At 35.9% G+C, this 27,208-nt stretch overlaps 1 long non-coding RNA gene across 18 annotated transcripts in view; it reads right to left on the bottom strand.

Moving 5' to 3' along the window:
- Nucleotides 1-27,208, bottom strand: part of LOC123526188 (uncharacterized) — a 102,934-nt gene that overhangs the window by 24,249 nt on the left and 51,477 nt on the right. For 14 of the 18 annotated variants that reach the window (XR_008366732.1, XR_008366726.1, XR_008366738.1 and 11 more), the window contains 5 exons: nt 23,392-23,509; nt 15,440-15,562; nt 14,108-14,187; nt 13,153-13,265; nt 9,601-9,771 (listed from right to left, as the gene is read on the bottom strand). This is a non-coding gene — a long non-coding RNA (uncharacterized LOC123526188). Of the gene's footprint in view, nt 1-9,600; nt 9,772-13,152; nt 13,266-14,107; nt 14,188-15,439; nt 15,563-23,378; nt 23,510-27,208 lie in introns of all 18 variants that reach the window. The other 4 variants (XR_008366728.1, XR_008366735.1, XR_008366731.1 and 1 more) reach the window with 4 other exon arrangements.

Below are 27,208 nucleotides of genomic sequence, written 5' to 3'. Positions count from 1 at the left end.
AATGCCCCCCTTGATGCATTCAGTAATTGCACAAGGAACAGAAATTACATGCTTACTGTAAACAAAAGTTCTACCGTTCTGAGTTAATCTGACCTTGACCTTTAACCTATTAAACTAACAAGAGATCACAGAATGATCTTGGCACCCACCACTGAGCCATTTTTCAATGTTCCAAATTTCAAAACTAGCTCAAGGTCAAATTTCATATCGGTACAAAACACTGAGCATGTGGTCCAAATTTGAAAGCTGTGGCTTGAGAAATGTGAAAGTAGGTCACTAGATCAATTTCAAGGTCAAAGTTAATTTCGGTAGACAGAACTATGCATGTGCTTCAAATCTGGAGGCTGTAGCTTGAGAAATGTGAAAGTAGGTAATAGGTAAAATTCAATGTCAAATTTCAATTCAGAACACAAAAATATGCATGCGGTCAAAATTTGAAGCTGTAGCTTCAGAAATGTGAAAGTAGGTTACTAGGTCAAAATCAAGGTCAAAGTTTGTTTTGGTACAAAAAACTATGCATGTGGTCCAAATTTGAAGCCTGTACCTTCAGAAATGTGAAAGTAGGTCACTAGGTCAATCTCAAGATCAAAGTTCGTTTTGGTACACAAAACTATGCATGGGGTTCAAATTTGAAGGCTGTAGCTTCAGAAATGTGAAAGTAGGTTACTAGGTCAAAATCAAGGTCAAAGTTTGTTTTGGTACAAAAAACTATGCATGTGGTCCAAATTTGAAGCCTGTACCTTCAGAAATGTGAAAGTAGGTCACTAGGTCAATCTCAAGATCGAAGTTCATTTCAGTAAACAAAACTATGCATGTGGTTAAATTTGAAGGCTGTAGCTTAAAGGTCCATTACTAAAACCCGAACGAGTATTATATGAGTTTGTAGCTGAGACTTCCTATTTACTGAAAATATGGCCCACTACATCGGTTCTGACCAAATAGTCATGAATATGTTCAAGAATAACTAACAAATAAACAAAAAATGTTGCCTATGTCAAACCGAAAGTATGTTTTCCGACTGCTTACGAACCCGTCGAGCATCTTCGGATTTTTTCGGAAGAATCCTCCAAAACGAGGCTATAATTTATAAATAGATGCAAAATATATTATATGCCCAAACGATAACGTGATTTTTACAAACTTAGCACATGGAATTCAACAATTTTGTAACTCACAAAACCTTCATGAAAATCATTCTTATAATACAGGTAATAAACAGCTATACTACAAGTTTGCGGAAGGACAATTCAGGCCCTTCCCGAATAAAAGTGTTTTTACAACTTCGTCTGAAAACTTTTTCAGTTAATCTCTTTTCAGTATAGTTTTAAGAATATAAATGAATAACTGTCTTACACTGCCGAAACAAAATGTGATTGAAATTTAACTAAATACACTGATTTATGTACATATGGCTACATTAATTTAATAAGATTTTAGACATTAAACACATTGTCTTGGCCTAATATATCACTGTCAATTTTAAACATAAATTTTGTACATTTCATATTTTTCGTGCAAGTTGTGTATAATTACCATCATGGAAATACAGTTATTTTGTCGCGCGTCTTTAAACGGATATTCGTTTGAAACAATTTTAAAATAACGTAATCCCGAAGAATTTCCGACCGATTACGGAAAAACGATAAACATGAAAGTAGGACAAAATGACCCCCCCCATGTCAGTCTAAGAAAATACAGAAACAATCATTTGTTTCTCTGTTCTTGTATTGATTTCAAGGGAATATTGCACGGCTATCATAATGTTTAGTACTATATTACAAAATGTGTAAGTTTTTTTTTAAGATTTATGTCTATTCATTTGTCTTTATTTTGCACCTTTAAGAAATGTGAAAGTAAGTCACTAGGTCAAAATCAAGGTCAATTTTTATTTCGAAACACAAAACTGTGCGCGTGGTCCAAATTTGAAGCCTATACCTTCAGAAATGTGAAAGTAGGTCACTAGGTCAATCTCAAGATCAAAGTTCATTTCGGTACACAAAACTATGCTTGTGGTTCAAATTTGAAGGCTATAGCTTGAGAAATGTGAAAAAAAGATCACTAGGTCAAAATCAAGGTCATATTTTATTTCGGAACACAAAACTAAGCATGTGTTCCAAAGGACATCGGACATTATGCTAGGGATTTTGCCCTAAGTTCAATGCTATTTCTTACTTCAGTAGCTGATAGTTTTATATAACAGCTTCAAATACTGATAAATAAGTTATATTCCTATCAAACTGTCACAAAAAATAGTTTCATTTTATATTCGTTTTATTGAAATTCGAGCAGTTTGTAACTAAGGGTCATATTTTTGAAAAATTTAAAATGTGTATTTTTAGTTGAAATAAGCATTGGTATTTAAGGTATGTCTACTATGAAATATTTTAACAAAATAAATAAACTGATACGATGCAGATTATCAGTTTTATTGACATTTTTCAAAATAAACGAAACGGAAAAAATAAAAGTGAAACAAAACATTTGGTCCCTAACTGTACTTCAGTTATTATTACCCGAGTGCCTATGATAATACTGATGCATTGATTTATATAGATATTCTTGGGGTGTCTGTGTTAGTTCTTTGAGGTCCTTACTAGTATTTCGGTTGGCTTCGAAATAAGTTTCAGACATGCGAGCGAATTGATATTAATTCTGGGGGTGTCAGTGTTAGTTATGGGCGAGTCAGTATTAGTTCTATGGGTGTCAGTGTAAGTTCTGGAAGCAATTAGGTTAGTTAATGAGATGGTGTCTGGTAGAGTTCTGTTAGAGTATAGGATGCTGGATCGAATAAAAGCAAATGTTGCTCTTAAAATGCATTCTAGGTTTGCTTCATCTGTGTCCTACTAAAGGTAAAAAAATTGCACCTAAGTGGCACTATTCCCATAGAAGTTCGTCTGTATTTCTTTGTCATGTTTACGTTGAAGACACTTAATTATGTAATATGTCGAAACCACTTGCTTGGTTCTTGACTTATGACAGATGCAGTTGTCTCAATCCTGATAACACTCAATCGACGGACTTAGACTGTCAAGAGGTAACAGATCTGATTGAAAAATTCATAAGATATACTTATAAGGATCTGTCTGTTTTCTAACTTCACTTTCTATGTCCCCTATTTATTTAGTTTAGTGTTTTCTGTGCTTGAAATATTTACAAAATGAATAAAGCTGCATATATGTAAGGTTCAGGAAACACATGCAATAAGTGTCAAATATTTATGTAAAAATTTATTTGCTGACACCCTGTACGTAGTTTTTTTCAATTTTAAACACTTTACCACCCGTGACCAAGTGCCATTTTTGCAGCATAAATATATAATAATTATTTACAAAGGCATGTGAACTATTTTGTTGCGTCACTGGTGGGAAAGATGTTTAAAACGTAAAAATGATTTATGTTCATATTTTAATAGAAATGTGAATGAGAAATGTCTACAAAGTCTTCTTTTTTGTTCATAAACTTGTAAAATGAAGTCGCATTTATCAAGAAATCGTCTTCAACTATCATAACTATGCAATTTCAGAAGTCTATCCCTATGTCACATTTTCCTTAATCGGATAGGCAGTCTGAATAGGAAAATGTCCGAGGTCCTTTGAAGTCTGTAGCTTCAAAAATGTGAAAGTAGGTCACTAGGTCAATAACAAGGTCAAAGTTTGTTTCGGTACACAAACCTATGCATGTGGTTCAAATTTGAAGGCTGTAGCTACAGAAAGGTGAAAGTAGGTCACTAGGTCAAGATCAAGGTCAATTCATGTCAAGCTTCATCTTGCCACTTAAAACTATACATGTGGTCCAAATTTGAATGATGTAGATTATGGACATGAAGTTTTGTGCCTATACAAGTCTTTATGAACATTTGACCCTAGAGGGATAATTTGAACAAACTTGGTAAAGAACCACTAGATGATGCTACATTACAAATATCAAAGCCCTAGTCCTTGTGGTTTGGTCAAGAAGATTTTCAAAGTTTTTCCCTATATAAGTCTATATAAACCATGTGACCCCCAGGGCGGGGCAATATTTGACCCTAGGGGAATAATTTGAACAATCTTAGTAGAGGACCACTAGATGATGTCATATACAAAATATCAAAGCCCTAGGCCCTGTGGTTTTGGACAAGATGTTTTTTCAAAGTTTTTTCCTATATAATTCTATATAAACCATGTGACCCCTGGGGTGGGGCCATATTTGACCCCAGGGACATAATCTGAACAATCTTGGTAGAGGACCATTACATTTTGCTACATACCAAATATCAAAGCTCTTGGCCCTGTGGTTTTGGACAAAAAGATCAGAAACTGTTTAACTGATCCTGGCCAATGTGACCTTGACCTTTGACCTAATGACCTCAAAATCAATAGAGGTCATCTACTGGTCATGACCAACCTCACTATCAATTTTCCTGACACTAGACCCAAGCGTTCTTGAGTTACTGCCCAGAAATCATTTTCCTGTTCCTGGTCACTGTGTCCTTGACCTTTGACAAACTGACCTCAAAATCAATAGGGGTCATCTGCTGGTCATGACCAACCTCCCTATAAACTTTCATGATCCTAAGCCCAAGTGTTATTGAGTTATCATCCGGAAACCGTTTAACTATTCTGGGTCACTGTGACCTTGACCTTTGAAATACAGACCTGAAAAATAATAGGGGTCATCTGCTGGCGATGACCAACCTCCCTATCAACTTTCATGATCCTAGGCCCAAGCGTTCTTGAGTTATCATCCGGAAACGGATTGGTCTACATTCCGACCGACCGACAAACATCTGCAAAACAATATACCCCTCCTTCTTTGAAGGGGGGCATAAAAGTCTTCTACCAAGATTGTTCAAATCATGACCCCAGGGTCAATATTGGCCTGCCCCCTGGTCCAAATAATTTACAATGAGCTCTACAGGAAAAAACATGAAAAAACTTCTTCCCTGAAGCCACAGGAAACAGAGCTTACATGGTTGCATGTGGTATTGTCTAGTGGACCTTTACCAAGGTTGTTCAAATCATGACCCACAGGGGGTAGCAATATTTATAAATAATAACTTTAGCTATAAATTCTCTAGTATGGAAACTGACCAAAATGGCAACCTTCTTATTCTTCAGGCATGCTTTTGAAAATTTTTCAAGTTTTGTACAGTCACGTAAACGGCACCAAATTCATTTGAAAACTGTTGTCCGAGGGGCAAATTCAGCGTTCAACTTCTTAAGCTTTATTCGCAGTTTTACATTAAATCTTAGATAATAACTGGTTGTTTCATACCTGAATGGTAACAGTGTACCTAAAGAAATAGGCTTTTACATAAAGTATTGCTAAATAATCTCCTTTTTATTATGAAGTCATACAAATTTTCTGAAAAAAAAAAAAAAAAAAAATTCTCTTTTTTTTTTGTTTTAGCTTATTTTTTGTCACTTGAAGTGATAAGTACCCACAAAAATGCATTTGAGATGTTCTTGGATGTCCAAATCAAAATTCAAACATTAATTGTCAATAAGTTTGTAAGTCTTGGTGCAACAAAGTAAAATGGAGACTTACCTTTCAGATAAAAGGTGTGAAAACCACCATGTCCAATTAGCCACCAGCAGATTTAGCTTTACAATATCCCAAACAATAAATACCTCAGACCTACCTTTTGTCTGGCAGAGCTGTTGCAGCATTATTGTGGTATGAAATCTTAATTTTTATGTTAGTCAAGTATGCCCCATGCCAACAGAAGGAAAACAAGAGCTGCCCTTAAGACAGCATGCTCAACTTTTCTCAAAGCTTAACTCTGAATTAGAGCTTTGCCAGTAAAAACTTTATAAAACTTTAACTACTACCCAATAAGAAGATGTTTCCCGTTTGCCAGTTTGCAGTCGTTTACTTGTGAATTACTCAAACACCTGTTTGCCGCCCGTGACCTCGGTGTATGTCTTTGAAGCTTACCCGACATTTCATTGGGAGTTGCGCGTGTACATTTCAGTATGGAGGGAGTTTATCGATAGGCATGTTGCAAACACTCGGTTAGGCCCAAATCAAAATTTTGTTTGTTTTCCTCTTTGTTTTTAATTCTCTGCATTAAAATATTTCTATATCAGCCTGTCGAATTTGTAGTCTTGCTGTTGCTTTAAAATTCATAGAGTGCCCTTATTCGGTAAAAGTTTTACGTGGCTTCTGCTTTCTCAATACAATTTCTGGAATAAAAGATGTAATAGAATCGTGCTTTCGGTTTGTTTTACTGTGTCATGCACTAATGCCGACAAAGTCCTTTTATTTGACTTGGACATGCGCACTCATGTACAATAAACGTGCGTATGCCATGTGTAGAAAAAATCACAATGCCCTGAAATAACATCTACTTTTATTATTATTTTGATTTTATTTCATTATATCCAGCAACAGAAACAAAAACTAAATTCAAATTAATGCAAATCAAGTATGTCATTTTGCGCTGTGTTGAAAAGACAACGTTAGTGGTCATGGCAGCGAAATGGAAAAAAAACACTGTCGGAAATATCGCCAATTCTAATCTGTGAAAATTTTATAACAGACCGTTGAAAAATGAAGGGTGGCGCATTCTATAATAAACGAGGAAAATATATTATGCTTTTCAACATATATTTGTTATCGGTAATATGTCATATGTCATTTGTTAATTTACGACATTGTTTTTGCCGTTTTTCAACAGTATTTCAGTTATGTAATGGCGGACAGTTAACCTAACCGGTTTTCCTGGATTCTGTACCAGTACAAACCTGTTCTCCGCAAGTAACTGCCAACTTCCCCACATGAGTTATCAGAGGTGGAGGATGAATGATTTCAGACACAATGTCTTTTATCAAATCGTCACGGAGAACATACGCTCCGCCGAGGATTGAACTCGCGACGCAATGATCCGTAGACCAACGCTCTACCTACTGAGCTAAGCGGGCGGGCTAACTTACGACATTGGTAGGGGCCTCCGTGGCCATGTGGTTAATTGGGTCGCTGACTTCAAATTGCCCCTCATCGATGTGGGTTCGAGCCTCACTCGGGGCGATGAATTCTTCATGTGAGGAAGCCATCCAGCTGGCTTACGGAAGGTCGGTGGTTCTACCCAGGTGCCCGCTCGTGATGAAATAATGCATGGAGGGCACCTGGGGTCTTCCTCCATCATTAAAGCTGGAAAGTCGCCATATGACCTATCATGTGTCGGTGCAACGTTAAATCCAACAAAAAAATTGTTACGACATTGACAGAAAGGTATCAGTGTCTGATTTATGGAAGTGTCACATACATATCGAAACATGTTTTATGAGGACTGTTCACAAATATTTCAACGTTAAAAAACCCTTACCTGCAATTTTTATACGTCACATGTTTTCTCTGCAAAGACGTTACAAACAAATTGGATGTAACTGTTGTGCACTGGGAATTGCACCTACAGTCGAAACTCGGTATCTCAAACTCGTTTACTTCGAAATTCCGCTTAAGACGAAGAAATTTCCAAGTCCCGTCAAATTTCCTTCTTTATATATGTAATTCAACTCCGGTTACGTCAAAATTTGACTTACCGAGACTCCGGATGTGTCGAAATGGATTTTCAGTCCCATCAATAAAATTCAAGTGTATTGTAAACTCGGTAAGTCGAAGTGAGAAAAGTATACGTTAAAATTTCACACTTGTCATTGTGAATGTGTTTGGTTTTTAACAAATGTACATGTTTATTGCCTAACCAGAAAGCCGTGATGCCGACATATCAAAGGTGCAGCGAATATCAAAGTGAGATGATGTCATACTTGTTTGCATGTGCCGTAATGATACTTGTTTGACGTAAACATTAGATTTCTTTAATCAGTGGTCATTCGTTTTTGAAAGTTATGAAAATTGCTTTTCATTTAAACTAATGAATTAATTAATTTGAACAGTTGGGATCTTTAATAAGGATTAATTAGAGGTAATCGCGATGAAACTGTATATAAAAAAACTTCTTTAGAGAAAGCATCATTTGTTCAAAATGTCAGATCAAAATGCTATCAATCCTCTGGGACAGAAACGTGGTACAAAAAGGAAACTTGACTCAAAAACATTTGAGGTTAGTATCATTTTTATTCTCCTGAAAACTAAGAACTTTGATAAACACAAACTGTAAGGAATCGTGTACGCATAAAGTATTGACAGAGTATACACGGCTACAGCTTTTTTCATCATTTCGTCCTTACAAGTCCCTCCTCATAACTCGAATTTTGGTTATCTCGAAATAAAAAGAATGGTCCCTTGAAATTCGAGATACCGAGTTTCGACTGTATTTTTCAGTTAATCTTCCCATCGCCAAAGCCAGTTTGCATCTCAAACAGCTTTTTAGGTTGCTAAACATGTCATAATGGTGAGCTTATTTAAAGCTAATGGTGTGTAAATGATCACAAAGATATCCCTTTTTCCGCATTGGAAATACTTTTGACAAGATCATTGTGCAACTTTTGTCAAAAATTCGATTTATACTTTAATCAAAACACAAGTAAGACTTTTTTAAACGTGGAAAATTAATATTTCATTTGCTTTTCCTGAACAGTTTCTATCTTATTATTCATAACAATCGTCAGTATTAAAAATCGTATGTCCAACATATATCACAAAGTGGTAATTTTCGCGTTATACCCATATTTAATAAAAGTGTTTTTAAAACCTGTTTTGCCGAGACATGCACCACACGACATCCTTATCCTTAGTGTTATGGAACTGCTTGACTATTGTTTGAGGAATCGCCAGTCTTTTCGGCGTCATGACATACATGTACTTTTAAAAGTCAAGATGCCCTTGACAGAAAATAATTCTTTCAAAATTGTATTTTGTTGAAACAGATTCTTATGCATTATCTACAATAACGCCATAATGCTTTTATTATTAAGAACGACACACTTTCTTAATGTCTCGTAAAACAAGAAACAGTTTAAACATGTTTTGGCGGAAAAGTTGAATGTGCGTTCCATGATGTGCATTATGTTGACGTTACATTTTCAGGTAAATAGAAATGTTGAACTTTTATACTGCATTTGAACAGTTGTCTTAAATTAGAAACCAATAGATAAAACAAACAACTATTTTTTGATTGGCCTATACGCTTGTCATTGTAAGAGTAAACGACAGTTGGCAACTGTGACGTATATACTGCGGCGATATCAAACTATCGGTTTCTGGTTTGAAGCTGTTAAAAATGAAACGCCGGAAAATTGTCAAACGGGAAAGATCTTCTTAACGGGTAGTACTAGTAAAAAATTTTATGTTAAAAAGGGGTTTAACTCAAATCAGAGTTATTGGAATTGTTTCTCCTTGTGTAGACGTTAACAGTAAATAACTATTAATTTTAAGTTTCAAGTCAATAGCTTTGATAGTAACAGAGACATCTGAATTTATCAAAAACTTTAACCAACAGCCATGGCGAAGCCGGGGCAAGTGCAATAGCTCTACTTTTTCTTCAACGAAAAGTTGAGCTAAAAATAGGCCAACAGCATGGATTTCAGGAAGGTATTCCAAACTTAAGTATAAAAGGTCAGATTTATTTTATTTACAGAATATTGGCAGAAAGTTTGTTTGGTTGTAATCAGACACCTTTCAGGCACATATTCATGATGGTAACGATATACTTACATTCTGTGATGTGGATGGTTCTGAAACAAATACCACACCACTCAGACCCTAGTCTAGGAATCAGACCTTGGCAGAACAATATGCACACTCTGACTCAGATGGTATCTAAAATAACCCTGATCTCCTCACAAACAAGCTGTACAGGCCCCTTGAACTCTGTTATGTTTTATTCTGTAATAAAGTACCACATGCTAACTTATGGGTCATGCAAATGTGATTTATACATGGACACTGCTACCTCTAGGAAATGAGGTTTTGGTTGGTATGTACTGAAGGTAGAAACTGTAGCATGTTTTACCACCTATCTGAATTTGTCACAACTGGGAAGAAGGGGTAGATAAGCTGCCAAAAAGTAATGTAGGGCTACATTGTCAAATAGGCCTTATGTCCACCCTTATTAGTAACACAGGTGCAATTAGAATTTTGGCAAATACTGACATTATTCCACCTAGCCCAGCATGTATGCAAAAACAATCAAATATTGTAGTGGAAGCAATTGAAAGACTAAATATAGAACTAGAATGTGTCTGTAGGACACAGGGTGTGCCCCAACTGGTACATTTGTCACAAATAAGGGGCAATAATTCAAACGTTTGCAGTCTTAAGGGGTATAGCCCCAACAAACATTGTAGAAAAAGGATTCATTATTCTAGGCCATATACTTTTTGAGCTATGAGCATCACAATAAAAAAATCCACTATTTTGGCTATTTCAAGGGCTGTAACTCTATAATAAGCACTAAGATTCTCAAGAAGAATGTCAAGTGTGCAAGGTCACATCATGATCAAGACTCATGCAAGGTTTCATGAATTTATTATCAAATTCTTTTTGAGCTAGGCATGTCATCAGGTGAAAATGTGCATTTTTGACTATTTCAGAGGCCATAACTTTAAAAATAGGGGGTAGAGCCAGCCAAAAAATAAGAGGTGCGCAAGTTTATATCATGATAAAGACTCATGCAAGTTTTCATCAATTTATGTCAAATACTTTTTTGAGCTAGGCATGTCACAAGGTGAAAATGTGCATTTTTGACTATTTCAGGGGCAATTACTATGGAAATAGGGGTCGGAGTCCCATAATCATAGGCAAGAATATCTACGCCTTTGTTGCTGATTGTAGAGCCGCAACGGGCATCTTTTCATGCTTAGCTGAGTACCATATTGATCATGACAATAAACATAAAGGATGCACCGCCCTTCCTAAGGCCACATCTCTCGCTATTATTTCTGACTCTATCAGCTGATCTTAATATAATTATGAAGACTTCCGGTGGAGCCGCATGCCTTCTCCACGACGTGCATGCTGCGAGAGCTAGCGAGGAGTGAGAGCTATACAGCAATAGTGCTATTTTATATATTTCCCCACCCCACACTCACCCACACAGCCTTTCAAGTAACTGTTGTCTTGTGTATATGTAAATAGTCACATGAACATGTATAAATACAAATTAAAGTGATAAGTACCAAACTATACAGTCTGTGTATAAGTGACCATTGAAATTATAACCAAAACACTTCTCCTCACACCGATGTCTCTAATTGTTTATATTTTGTGGCTCCAGGCTTACATGAGTCACATTACAACAGGAGGGAAAATTTACATAAATGTGACACATGTAGTCCTTCCAGTAATTCATAAGCAATGATCAAACACATATAATATCAGTCAGTGTTCTTATCATTCTGTATTTAGAACTAGGGTCTTGGGGGAATTTGACCCTCATGCACCCATAAGCTGGAAATAGTGGTGTGATACCTGAAATTAGCATGTGCTTTTTCGAGGGAGAAATTTTGAAAGTTTTCTGCAAGATTTACAGCCATTCCTTGTTAGGTAATCTAACATCTGATAATTAGAGATCAGAGAATTCAATGATTTTGATTTACAGTGGATAAATCCGGCAGATGTGATAGAAAAAAAAATTTTCTCGAAAGGACTAATCTGTCGGGAGACAATTTTGCCGTTCACTGGTTCCCCAGGAAGTGTCACTAGTTTTCGTGACAAAAGCATTGCAGAACTTTGAGTAATACATTGCCTTTGGTGCAGTCATTTATTGAATATTATAAATAATTAGTGATTGCAAGGTAACATCTACTGCTGAGCCGTTCTAAGACTGTATTTGTTTGTGGCTTGCCGGCCTGAGTGGAAGTTTTTAAACTACTGTGAACTTTTGTAGTTTGTGGGACGTTAAAGAACAATTTATACTGAAAATGGCTAATCAAGCAAGAGCCGAAGCCAGTGAGTACGTAGACTCTATCATGAGCCCTTCAATTATAAAGGTGAATGACTATACACCACTGAAATCTTTGATCTTGACTAACTAACCCCCAAAACAGTAGGAATCACCTAATGACCACAGACAATCATGTAACGTTGTCATTAGTCAATCTGAAAAGTGAGCATAGGATCAGCCAATCAAACAGTCTTAACAAGACCTGTTTAATGAGAGCACTCTCCACTATCGAAGACTTGTCAGTAAACTTGATTTTCTATCTAAGAATATAGTCCAAATTCATGTAAGAGCTATGGAACTTGATGCAATAACCTTCTGTTACTACCTAAATGAGTGTAAAGTTTAATTGTAGTTTCTACAATAGTTAAAATTATGGCATTGTACTCTGACAAACTTTAACCTAAATTTCTTACTCATAAAGGTGCATAACACTAGAAATTCTTCAGGTAGAGTTACACATCTTGTCAAACTAATGTACATTGTCACTCTGAAAAAGTACAGCAAGTTTCAATTGAATATCTAGGGCTAATCCCTAACCCTAACCTATAGGGGACTGATTCTGGAATATTAAAGATAGAGTTACACATCTTGTTACACTGATGTACATTGTCACCATGACCAGTACAGCAAGTTTCAATACTGAATACTGTGAAATCATTTTTATACACGTAGGACGAATTTTCGCGTATTTCGCGCTAGGACCGATGCGCGAATTTAAGACCCCGCTATTATTATTTCTTGATTATATTTTTTTCATTACTAAATTTGAAAATGCGCGAATTTAAGCCCGCGGGAAACAGTCCTTTTTCACGTTTGCGCGAAATTTCATGTCAGCGAATTTAAATGATTTCACAGTATCTTAAGTAAAGAAGAAGACACTGGACTTTATAAAAACTTTAACGAAAATTTCTAAGTTTAGAAGAGGCAAAGTATAACAAATGCAGATGCAGGAACCGACACTGGACCTCGTTAATCTTTGAATAGTAGAGTTACAATTCAGCCATATAGCCTTATACCTTGGACATTGTACAGAAGATATAAAAGTTGATTCAATTCCTTGTTCAGATACTGTAAAAGCAGAAATTTTCACAAAGGTTTAATTTTAGCTTTATTTATAAGGCCCTACATCCCGTGAAAATTAATCCTTGTGTAAATATATTCATTACTAGTATAATTCAAATTCAATTAGGATCCCAGTTTTACCATTTTGTGAATATTAAACCTCAGGAACATACTCAAAATTTAAAATTCGGGAAATTTTGACCCAGCGAAAATATGTCAGCATATACCATAATCTTTAATTACACTGTGCATCAAACTACCTGTTACAAGAAGCTGTCCAACTCTGATGTTAACCTGAATGACAGACATTCCGGTCCTTTAGATCTTGAACCTGTTGTATCTTGTCTTTTCTAAGGTCATTTTCCTTCTTTGCCTGCAAGACAATCTTAAATATATAACCAAGGTAGACTTTAACCCTTACCATACTAAATTTCTATAATGAACTTGTCCATCTTCCAATTTTGACAGTACCATTAACCCTGAAAAGGGCTGCTAACCAAAAAGAATGGCAACCAGTGCAGATCTTGATCAGACTACATGGATGTGCAGGCTGATCATGATCTGAACTTGTCGCAATGGCAGAATCAACTTTGTCCAGCATAATAAGGGTTAACTGCCAAAATATATCTCATTTATATATTTCTCTCTTTATTAAATGCGACATCCAAGAAACATTATAGTGACTGCCAACAACATTTAATAAAGCCCAGTGTGTGATTTATATATGTGCCCTTTTCACATCTCGGCAAACAGATATTTTTCTAGATAATATTAATATAAGAAAACTAGATGCCCATGGGCAACATGTCGAGCCACTAACTGTGACCTTGACCTTTGAGATAGAGTATGTTTCATTACTTAAACATTCATACCAAATATAAACAAGATTCCTCAATGCATATCAGTTATAGGCCGGACAAGATCTGACATGACCTTTGACCTCCAACTGTGACCTTGACCTTTGAGAACCTGAGGTTTCTGTCTTACACTCCACCTCACTGAGGTTAACATTCACTCCAAATATAAACAAGATTGCTCCATGCATGTCAAAGGTATGGTCCGTACAAACAAAGCTGGATGGATGGATGCACGAACATACACCGAACAGCCATTTTGACAACTATTTCTTTGCTTCCTTATGCAGGCTTGACAAAAAATTATACATGCATATAAGGTTCATGTCTAATTTCATTGTTTTATATATATTAAATATACCTTTCACCAAGCTAGCTTATCCTGTCTACACAACAGGTAAAACTTTCAATCAAGTTGCTTCTTCAAATCTGTATGGCTATCTGTAAGACAACACATCAGTGTGATGTTAACTCCCTAGCTCATGTGAAGAAGTTGTCAGTTACTTGTAGGAAACAATTAACTACTGGTAGGGAATTAAGGAACACTGGAAAGGGCAATGTTAACATCAACAAAACCAACAAACAGTTAACTCATCATCATACATGTATTTATTTCATATTGTTATTGAGCAGGCCTGTAGTGTCTGGGATTTCTAGAGAAGCAAACAAACATGTTTAATCTTATTCTACCTAAATTTAGAGCCTAGTTTAAGAATGCTGAATTAAAGTCCTGATATTTAGTCTCTTATGTTATGCATTTAATCCGCTATGCAACTCCTTATATCTCACAACAAGACCCTGCAAAGACCTATAGGCCTGTATGACTAACTTCTAGGTATGTAGCTTTTCTCTCTCTTTGCATTCATGCAGCATCACTACCAATAGAATCCAAATAATCAAAAGAGACACACAAATACTTATACAAAATGTAGTCCATTAAAATACTGTATTATTATATATTTTAATGTGATATTTGTGGAAAGAAAACTGCAAGATTACCATAAGATTAGTAAGAAAATTTTTAATTGAGTTACTTCCCTTCAATCATACTATCAATTTTCTAGTACTGTATAAAATCAGTTCCTGTCAATGAAAGGAGTTAAAACCTAATTAAGCAGTCAGCCAAATGAGTGGCACAATGTGACTGTTTATGGAAGATGGCTGCTAAAGTTAAATTAGAACAAAATGTCAAGTTAGAAAGTTAGCAGACTGGCTGCTATAAAGCAAGCAGCTGCCGAGTACAGGTGGCTTCAAAGGCATGTTTATGCGGGTAATCTCTAGGTTTAGAGTTCTTGCTAGAAAATGAATTTAAATAACAAAAAAATTTCACATTTATTTTAATATCTTGTATGACTGTCATGCAAATTTAATGTAACAGGGTCAGTTTTTACTAGTCAAAGATTTGGTAAGGGAGACAATTCTGTCAACCTTATATTTCTAACCTGTCAACAGTTACCTGTTTGCCATGCTTTGGAATTGTTTGGACAAAAACTTTCAGTCATGTTTTTACCTGTGGTAAAGAAATTGTATTTCCAATGGGTTGTAGTTTATAAATTGGTTTATAGAACAAGGAGTTAAATCTTTGTACATTGAAACACCGCTCACTCGAGCATCAATGACTCAAGCACCCAAGCTCACTCCAGCAATTCATATGGTCCTGGCAGATTTCCTCCTATTTTCTATGTGAAATTACCATAGCAGAGCCAAGCATCATTAACTTGATTGCTCCAGCACGAAACCTGGTCCTTGCGTATTAATTTACTCTTTGTTGCTTCTGGCAAACTCAAGGTGTCAAAATTTTTCGCACATTCGGCAGCTGAAATGTATGGGTTGATCTAAAATTTTCGCATGCTGTGAAAATTACGTGGTCTATTCCTCGATTAATATCTTACATGTTTGTTTGTTGGTTTATTTGATTTGATAATGAGATTAATTACTGATAAAGATTGAATAGAAGTTTTATTGATCAAATATTGATCAATTACTGTTTGTGTTATATTCAAGAAAGTGTGTTATTACTTATTACATCTTTTCTGCTGGATTGAGAAGATAATTATGAGATCTTTATATTTCAATCAGCAGTTGTCTGCATGCAAATACAGAAAATAATATACGGTAGCTTTTTCATGAAACGGAGACGATAATTATGAGATCTTCATTAAAAACAAATGTCTTAGTTGTTTCTTCACATGTGCCATTTACAAATTACATGTTAGAATGTCTATCATAGATAATGTTGGTAATACATTTTTTGAAAATGTCATGAATGTGTTATTATTAGACATCACCGTTTCCTCTGCAAATGGTCTTGATGACAATTGGTAAATCAAACTTCAATTTTCTTTGCATGCTGGTCAATGATTGGGTCGCTTGAAACGATGGGTAACTCGAGCAGTTTGCTCAACCCCTTGCGACCTCGAGCGAGTGTTGTTTCACTGTATTAGGTTCACTTTCAGTTTAGTACCTATATGATCCTGAATTTCATGACTGATGAAAAGTGAGTTTCAGGATGACACTTGTATTTCTCCAATCACATCTCTCTATTCTATTCACAGCTAACATTTAACTTTGCAGAATCAAGTAACAGTAATTGGTTTAAGTGAAGTGTGAAATTGTACAGTTGTATGTGCATCATTCATCCCATAGACGGTATGTCACATGATGTGCTATGTGCTATGTGTAACTATATGTGTTATAAGCACTACATACCTTATAGGACAAATAAGGTTATTTGGCCACTATGTTGCTATGTTCTAAATGTGATTATACGTTACTTACAGGGACATGTGCATGATGAATTGTGTATTGCTTTTACTATGTTTGACCATATATTGACTGTCTTTTAACTTTTGTTTTCAGAGTGTGTTGCTGTACTACCTTAACATACAATATGGTTATAATAAACTGGATAGAATCAAACTCATATTGTGTGGGTCAATATCATTTACCAGTTTCACCGTAGACAGAAATCGAACCCAATGACCCTTAGAGCCTTGGGCTGTTATTATACCGCTGAATAACCCCATAACATTAAACCTGCTATAACACTATATCCTTTCGACTACCGCTAGCGTACACCGACGCACTACCTGAGCCGCCAAATGCAGACTATATTTTTGGGGTTCTCCATAATAATAATACCACTACTGTTTTGCAGGCTAGCTACCGGAGACGACTAATACGTACCAGAAAAATGGGGGTGCTCATTTCCATAGCGCATAATGCAGTATTTGGGTAAAAAATGTATTTTTTCTCAATTGAAAATAGAAGGAATTACCAAAAATATACTACATTTTTACCCTGCGGTAATTTTTATGTAAAACGGTTGCTACACTATTATTGGTAGTTATGTCCATTGTATGGTTATTGGTATAAGTATACTGTGGCACAACTTATAATTTCTTGTTTCCTGCAATAGTCTACTATGGTATTCATATGCAGATAAAACATGCAGTTAATGTTATTCATTAAAAGTCACATATCTAAACGGTCACCGCATCACTGTGGCAGTACATGCTATTTTGTGTGAATATGTATTAATATGCTGCGGCACTGTCTTGAGTTTCGCATGCCCTACATTAAACTACTGTGGTAATCAGGGGAATAAATAAGTTTTGATTACTAGTATAATCCTTTCGCAGGGTAACTTTCTCAGCACTGTGGAAGTGCACCTAATTTCATTTAATATGTATAACTACACTATGGCACTGCCTTAAATTTCAAGTTTCTCACAAAAGTCCACTATAGTTCTTTGTAACGGGACGAGTAAAACTACACTGCGGTACTACATTGAAATTCGTTCTTCCTGCAAACGTCTACTGTGGTAATTATTTGCAGAGTGGTTTGGTTTCTGTACCACTTACTTCTTATGTCAGCCCCCCGCCTCCCGCCACATCCCGTCTAACAAGACATATGCATCCCCACTCCTATACCCAGATCCTCACTCCCTGTAATTACTATAAGTTTTTTTTTTTTTTTTTTTTTCCAGCCACCATAGTGCTTTGAAATTCCCTTCCAGTACAACTTGTGCAAGCCCCAACCCTGAACCAGTTTAAGCAGGGTGTGACCAAACTTGCACACAATGCTTAACATGATAGACCTGTTTCTTTAAACTGCTTTTATCTGTAAACCCTTCTTGTTTTTTAACACTATCAACTGTATTACTTTTATTTTCCTGTCCATTATACTTTTAAAATATTTGTACAGGCGCGCAGCTGCACGTAATACTCGTAAAGAGGAGTGGTGCAGTATAAAAAAGATAGATAGATAAACATTTAGTTAATAGTATGTATTGAAGAGAGGCTTTAAAATATTCGTGTCAGCAGATGCCGTTTCTGCATATCTTTGGAAGTTTAAAGTTTATATTAAAGGAAACAAGAGTGCCAGAATGTCACAATATATGCCCGTCACAGCAAATTTCTTTACACTAGCACCTGTATTTGCAAATGGAATTTTAATTTTCTAGTTGTTTACATTGTTGTTTTTTTTTAGAAATTATTGTAATTCTTTTATTTTTTCAAGTCCACAAAAAAAATCCTTACCAGGTAGAGATACCTTAAAATGCACCCAAAATTTGAAAGTAACATCAATGTTGTACCACAGAAAAGTGGTCTTGGTTTTTCCCTACCGTCAATTATAAAAATGTTACAATGTAAGTTATTTATAGTAACAACTAAGGGTAGTTAATCTTTAAAGAGAAAAAAAAATAAAAAAAAAAAAATTACAAGTCCATACAAAAATCCTTACCAGGTAGAGATAGCTCAAAAAACACCTCAGAATTGGATGTAACATGCATGTTGTACTACAGAAAAGTGGTCTCGATTTTTCCATACAACTTGTAATGAAAAAGTTACAATATAATCTATTTATAGTAACAGCAAAGGGAAGTAATTCAAAAGAAGGGACCAGTGCATGACACTCCGTCTCATGATGGTGTACAATTGTGCTAAGTTACATCAAAATCCCTCCATGCATGAAGAAGAAATGCTCCGGACAAAGTCATTCTTGTATCTGACCTTTGGCCTCTAAGTGTGACCTTGACCTTAGACCTAGGGACCTGGTTCTTGCGCATGACACTCCGTCTCATGCTTATGAACATTTGTGCCAAGTTGTATCAAAATCCCTCAATGCATGAAGAAGAAATGCTCCGGACAAAGTTTTCATTCTTGTATCCTTGACCTCTAAGTGTGACCTTGACCTTATCCCTAGGGACCTGGTTCTTGCGCATGACACTCCGTCTCATTATGGTGAACAACTGTGCCAAGCTACATCAAAATCCTTCCATGCATGAAGAAGATATGCTCCGGACAAAGTCATTCTTGAATTTTTCATTCTTGTATCCTTTGGCCTCTAAATGTGACCTTGACCTTAGACCTAGGGACCTGGTTTTTGCGCATGACACTCCGTCTCATGATGATGAACAATTGTGCCAACTTTCATCAAAATCCCTCTATGCATGAAGAAGATATGCTCCGGACAAAGTCATTCTTGAATTTGACCTTTGACCTCTAAGTGTGACCTTGACCTTAGACCTAGGGACCTGGTTCTTGTGCATGACACTCCGTCTCATGATGGTGAACAACTGTGCCAAGTTTCATCAAACTCCCTCCATGTATGTAGAAGATATGCTCCGGACAAGGTCTGTGGACGCCGCCCACCCGCCCATCCGCCCGCCAGGGGCGTTCCCATAATACGTCCCGTTTTTCAAACAGGCGTATAAAAAAAAGAAGTAGGACTAACGAGAAAGGCTGTTGAACATCTGGTTGAACTGTATAGTGTTTCTGGACACATCCCTTTGGCACAGGCGTTCCTTGCCAGCTCAACCCATCGTTGTGGGTCTTTTAATATAGGGCGGAAATTCTGGCCATATGATTTGAAACCACAGAAATTAGTCTGACAGAAAGATGTTTCAGCAGGAATAATGTAATAAATAATGAATAAAGGACAGCATATGACACATCAAATCAAAGATGGAAACATGGTAGCTAGAGTATGGCCGTTTAAGAATTAGGAAACCCAAACAAACGCAGGTCGTTGATACCATTGACCGAGAGTTTGCAGACTCACATGAAATTATCTCAATGTCAGGGCGAACAAATGCTTGTCAGTTTTGCAGTATGAAGAAACTAAAGACCGCCGGTGGTCTTCGAACACCAACGTCATCATTTGGTTGTAAGCAGTGTAAAGACAATTTACACAGGTATAACAATATAACAATAATCTTCTTATTAGAAAGTTATATTGATCTTATGAGTAGTTTTAAAAATTTCATGGTATTATTGAGTCATTGCTATGTTAAGTGAACGTACTTTCTTATACTCAATGTATATAAACTAGGTCCGAGTCAACAAGTCGCACAAATCCAAAAATGTACTCAAATTATCCCTCTGGGTCAAATTTCTTGAAACATTTAAGCATGCCAGAAGAGGAAAAGTCTGTTATTGCATTATATATTCAACTGCTCATAACAGGTTAATCTTTTTAGTACAGGATTAAATGTTTCAAGAAATTCAGCCGTTAAGTACAAAAGCCAGTTCCAGATAAGTTGTGCAATAATTGTAGTTGAAAATCAAAATGTCTTGCTAACATAAAAATATTGTCACTATTTCAGGTTTATCCCTTGATCTTAAATAAACTTTCAGGAATGCTTTTTCCATATCATGATGTGCGTCCAGAACTGGATAGCTAAGGACAAGTCCATACAGACTCCAATCCGAAATGCCGTAAAACTTATGGCAACAAGAGCGAAATTGGAAACTCCAGAAAATCGATTATTTTAGTACATTTTGTATATATAACCAATGCAAATCACTAATGTTATAATTTGATACGTTTTATCATTGCTCATTATTACTACATTTTAATAAGAAATCCCTTCCTTCAATTAAGCTACATAACGGTTGCAAAAATCATCCAGGAAGGTACATATTTAAATAGAAACACCCCGTGAAATGCCATCAGAATCATCTGGGAAATCGACGAAGAAGAAATGACTGACTAGCGGACACTAAGCACAAACTGGAGAAAGAAACAGACAGTGTTTCAGATTAGTGAGAATAGTACATGGTGTACATATTTTTACTATGCGTCGTGTGTGTATATGTACGGTTTTTAGTACAAATGAGAGTTTGATTGACTCATCTTTTGATAATTAATTTTCACATGCAATATACTTTTCTAATATGAGCTGTCTCAAGGGAAAAGGGGTTTAGAGTTAAAGTTTTGAAATTCAAGAAAGACATGTTTCATAACGTTTGGCTTCTTGTGAATTTTGATACATTGTAATATGGTATAGAAAAAATAATCATACAACCGAGCATATTAACTATAGACACATAACTAACTTATTAAACAGTTCTACCGATGACATGTTTATCAGACTGAATTTTGGACATTTTATCTTTCTATGCGTCATTAACAATGCTAATTACCCTAAATGCCCCCATCCCCCCCCCCCTCCGTCTACACATAGAGTCGATAAGTTAGAATTAATTGCTAAAACTGCGCAAGGATGATTTTACATCTTGAAGACAATTGCCAATTTGCCAAAGTATCAGAGTACATAAATATAGAGTTATTTTTTGTTTGGATTTACGGCCATTTTCAATATTATTCCAGTTATATCAGGCAGCCAGTTCACCTAACCTTCGTCCCTGGGAAAGACCAGTACTAGACGCCAAAGTCCGTAAGTAACTGCCTACTTTCTCACATAAAAATGTCCTAGTCAGTAGCAGAGCCCGAACCTGTGATCCTCCGTCAGCGAGAGGTTTGAGAGATTACAAATGCATGAATGTATCTCCTACCCTACGGACCAGGGCTATAAATTAATATAATGAGTATACAAAGGCACATGTGAAATACTGAATACTGTACCATTTATAAAGCATTCCAGAGTCTCCATGCATTATAATGCATAATGCATGCATGGAGCTCAAAGTCAAAATTACCACTGTGTACTTTGGGATAATTTAAATGCATTCTTACCTAAAGTTTGAGTTTTAAATTTGAAAAGTACAATACTTCCATAGTGGATAAATTTACACACGTCTAGTATGCAACTGGAAGAAGCGAAGTGTGTATATATATATATTACCGTTGCGGCTTAAAAACGATGAAGCGTTCTGTAGAGAATTACCACAGTGTATATATGTATGTTCCATGTGCAATAACAATTTAAAATATTACTGCCGTAGTGTATAAATGTACACTATTTCTGATTACCACAGTGAAATTTTGTATTTTACTGGAAAAAGTTCAGAACTACCGTAGTGCCACAGTGCAAGTAATAATTATTGGTGAAAAGTCTACAAAACGCATCAGTGGCAGACCCGTGGTTTTCAGACTTCTAGAATGCCGGAGCCGCATAATGCAGACGTAGTAAAAAAGCTTTAAATACCGTAGCGTAGAAATGAGTAATTAATTAAATTTTATTAAATGAGTTTGGTAATTCCCGCGACAAGCAACCATCAAAACCAATGGGTATTTTGGAGAGTAATGATCCCTTAATTGCCTGAAAAGGATTTTCTTATCAACAAATTGCGATAACAATGATTTTAGAACATCAATGCGCACGAGACGTTTGATTTTGTTTTTAAATTTAGTGGACACCTTTAATTTGTTGCGTAATATTATTTAGTATGTCATATGAATGATTTAACTTACTAGTTTAACTGATTTCATACCATTTTGTTTATAACATAAATGAAAGTTTACACTTCAGATGAAATTCTGCAATAAATAAAAAGCATTCAAATTCCCCCGAGATACAAAGAAAAATTAAAAAATTCCGGTAGTCCTATGCTGTACGATGTCGGTAGTGTGGACCCTCTTTTTGATGGTACGTTTTAGGCGTCTGCGGTAGTCAGTCGGTGTATGATAGCGGTAATAGCGACCCCCGTTTTTATAGTACGCATTAGTCTGCTATGGTAGCCAAAAGGATATGAAGCCAATAATGCTGGCCAGATTGCTCTGTGTCTGTACTAGTAGAGGATGAATTATGCACCCTGTGTGGTTGCATTTGAACTATGTAAAGCGCCTTTGAACGTATTTGATCATGAAAAGGGCGCTATATAAATCTGGTATAATAATAATAATAATATATATATCTGATGAAAGTAGACTAAATTAATTATATTCCTGCCATAGAAAAGTAGGCCTACTCTGTGTCATATGATATGGGTGATGATGAGAAACAAGTATGAGAAGTCTGAATCAAAATTTAATTTTAAATTAGTAATAATTGAAATTGGGTGAAAATGCTCAATTTTTTAAATTAAAATTAAATAGGAGAATAACTGATAAAAATATTGGTGTGAGAGTTATGGCCCTTGTCTCATGCGATGTGGATGATGATGGCAAACAACTATTATAAGCCTGAAGCAAAACCGTTCAGTAATAACAGATAAAATGAAACTGCAAGAAAACTTTAACAACTAAGCTGCGGACACGGAAGTCGATACCAGAGAGACTAGGATAGCACAAAATACATTGTACAGTCAAGCAGTTAAGTTGTTACCTTTTTCTTGCAATTTCACTTAATCTCTTATAATAGTTGTTCCCCATCATCACTCGCATCACATGAGACAAGGGCCATATTGATTCGTTAACACAATTTTTTTTCAGTGGGTACATACCTGGTATTCTTACCTTATACTATGACAATTCCACTAAGGCCATACATGTGGAACACAAATCTGTGCAAAACAATGTGAACTTCTTGATGTGTCTCTGGCATACTGCTGATAGCTTTGCCTCATATATTTCTCTACAAAAGAAAATTTCCTCATGATGTACAAAAAGCTAGTTTATTAATGCCAAGAGTATAAGACAATATTTACAATTCAAATGTGTTACCTATAAATATGTGTTAGGCCACACTGATTTGATTACTTGGTCAACAGATTTCCCGCTCCATTTTTTTTTCAAAATCAAAAAATTTTTTTTTTAAATCAGCTTCCGCTCGCTCCAGTTTTTGCAGACTGGTTTCAAAATTTCAGAGCGGGCATTTTTTTCACTGTGAAGCGGCATGAAGTAATAAAATTCAATACTTTTTATCATTATTTTCCATTAAAACACCAGCACCCAATTGTATAAAGCTTGGTTAAATTAACCCTGGGTTAAACACTAACCTTTGGTTATCTTTAACAAATTCTAGTTAGCTAACCAGTTTGGTTACCGAATTGTATAAACCAAGATAACCAAATGGTTAAAGTTAAATTAGTTCACCAAATTGGATAAAATTAACCACTGGTTAATTTAACCAATCCGTCCAGTCATATATGGTATTTTGATGCTTCTGGTGACGTAATTTCCGCGGAACTTGTCAAGGCAGAAGACAAAACAAAACATGGAAGCTTCAGCAGCAAAGAAACCAAGAGTCCTCTGGAGCAAAAAACATTATGGACATGTATAAATTATGATCATTAAGACCCACCACAACCTAGTGACATACTTTTCTGTCCCACATGAACTGCGTGAAAATCATTCTGATAATCATGACTGGTATAATACTGCTATTCTTTAAGATGATATGTAGACAATTATGGCAATGCCTGAATTATTGTATGTTAACAACATAATCTCCAAACTTCTTCAGTCAATCTTTTTCAGTATAGCGCCTTCGGTTCTTAAAACATAGATAGGCTAACTTTTACACTGTAGAAACGAAATGCGGTCTAAGCTCAGCTGTGTATATGTTGCTATAAATTTGAGCTGCGCCATGAGAAAACCAACATAGTGTGTTTGCGACCAGCATGGATCCAGACCAGCCTATTGCAATCAGAGAAACCGTTAGCGAACAGCATGGATCCTGACCAGACTGCACACTATGTTGGTTTTTCTCATGGTGCGGCTCATATTATTTTAATTTTAATACATTTAGACATTCAACAAATTGTGTCCTGGCCTTATACAATATTACGTCACTGTCAATTTGAAACTATATTAAGTACTGCGGCTCTTCAAAGCCCATTTCAATTAGAGAAACTGTTAGCGAACAGCATGGATCCTGACCAGACTGCGTGGATGTGCAGGCTGGTCTAGATCCATGCTGGTCGCAAAACAACTATGTTGGCTTTCTCATGGCATGGCTCATTTTAATAAATACATCATAGATAGATGTGAATTTTCCCATTTGACAACAATTGTTTAAGAAGAATTACACTGTAAACAATACCACTCAGCAACTTATGCACAGTCATAAATGAAATGAAGTTAGTTTTAATTGTATAATAAAAGTTTTCTTTCAACACTTTAACCCCAATAGGGAACCCCTGTTAGAAAGGGGGGCAACTATTGTGCAGTACAACAGTATACATACCGCGATGATTACAAGTGGCCTGGACATTTATTGAATGATAGCGTTTTCTGTTTATGTAAGCTGCCTCTTGATTTTTCGGCGGAGAAATTATTCCAACGTGTGCCGTCTACACAACCAACAACGCCGGGAAATTGTCTGATTTTATAAAATCCCTGTTGAACAGTCCTTCTTTCGTCATCCGTCGTTGGAAATTTTAAGTATTCGTCCTTCAGAGAAAATAAAACGTCTGTCACACTGGTAATAGTCCGGGACACAGTGGTAATGTCGACACCAAATGTGTCCCCTATCAACTGCAGAAAGCACCCAGATGCAAAAAATCTGAGTGCGATGAGTATTTGCTGTCGTATAGTCAAAGAACAATTCCGATTCATCCCATGTCGAAGTCGATCCCCAATGCGGTCCTGCAATCTGTCCAAATTATCAGATCCAAATATGTTCAGCGTTGTCGAAGTTCCTCATTGTCCAAGTCGTCAGTTTGTCTGTTTATTCGTCTAAACTGTCTAGTCATCTGGCTTTTGGTATAAAGGCAGACATTTCGTATCTTGAACTTTTAACCAGTATGAGAGGTTGGTTAAATTTAATCAGAAACTTGCTCTGGTTAAATCTAACCAAAGTTTTGTACAATAGGAAAACCAGAATTTTAAACAAATTGATAATTAAACCAGCAGTTAACCCACTGGTTAAATTTAACCAAGCTTTATACAATTGGGTGCAGGGGAACATGTTTTAGGCTCTGTATTGCACCAGTATGCAAAATTGACAGCCGATATGACAGTTAAGATTGTGTAAATAAATCTTGGAAAGGTCATTATTTTTTGCGAGTCATTTTCTTTTCAAGAGGAACATCAATATCTCATTATTTAAAACAGTGTCGTCTAATAATAATTGGTGATAAGAACAAAGGTTTTGCTGTGATCCTTAAAATTATACACATGTATCAGCAAAACTGGGTAGCAGTTAAATCATGAATAGGTGGTATAATTCGATTTGGACTACAAATTCAGTGTTACATCATGGAAATTTGATTCTGTATGTGTGATACATACAGTAACTGTTTCAGACAGCTATGGTAATAACGATTCTATCATCACAAATTTGTTGCGATTACAAATATCTCAGCAAGGCAGTAGGTATTGTTAACAAACTGCCAATTTCGCAAAATCTCTTAGTCGTAAAAAAAAAACACGGCTTGTATCAAATATTCAGACATTTTAATACTTTGTACACAAGAGTAGAATTAAGTTCTCTTACCTACCCAGTCCATGAATCCATGATGAATCAATGATGTGCATACCTTACCACGAGACCAAAAATGGGCAAAAACAAGTGATAGAACTGAACAAGTCTGTTTGCACATTCTTAGGACAAATAGAGTAAGAGCAATGGAAATATATACATGTGTTTGTATAATACAATCTGACATTTGCAAAATACATGTTTTTGAGTTTATTTAGGGTTTAAGCCTTTGACATCCGCACATTCACCTATTCCAAAAGTTATGTAGAGCAAGAAGCATAATTCATAACTGGTAAGAAATAAAGTATTGTTGACATAACTTCGATTTCTGCTATATACTGCATGAGAGTAACAACTTTCTTATTCTTATGTAGTGACATAGAATCCAAAGAGATACCCTTTGTTTATGTGGCTAGGGCACTGGTTTGTCTAGGATGCAAACTTAGCCAACACATTCGTTCTATACACTAGAAATATAGTTAAGTTGCCAGATTTTCTTGTACCCACCTGTAGACTCTTTAAGCTTGTTTACATTTCATATTACAATGTAGCGCATCCTGGTAAACATAAAGATATATTGGAAACAGTTGTTGAGTGGCTGCCATGTATTTTTGAGACAGTTTGTCATTAAACCTGTATGTAAGGATCTTTGGTTCTTTTATGGTCTTCCAAGCCTTTTCGATATGTTTTGGAAGTGCTTGTTGATTTTTGTGACAAAGTTTTTTGTTGTTTTTTTTCTCCAAATCGCTCCTCGCCCACTCCAAAAATAGGTGAAATCCAAAAAAATATTTTTATTTTTATTTCGCTCGTCCTCTCCTAAATTTTTTGGAAAAATTCCAATTACCAAGAAATTAATTTGGTGTGGCCTTACCTATAAATGCAAGTCTACATCAATTATATATGAAATTT

This window comes from Mercenaria mercenaria, chromosome 1 (assembly GCF_021730395.1).
Source record: "Mercenaria mercenaria strain notata chromosome 1, MADL_Memer_1, whole genome shotgun sequence".
Taxonomy (NCBI): Eukaryota; Metazoa; Mollusca; class Bivalvia; order Venerida; family Veneridae; genus Mercenaria; species Mercenaria mercenaria.
The sequence above is the reverse complement of the archived record's forward strand: the minus strand, read 5'-3'. Positions and strand labels throughout refer to the sequence as shown.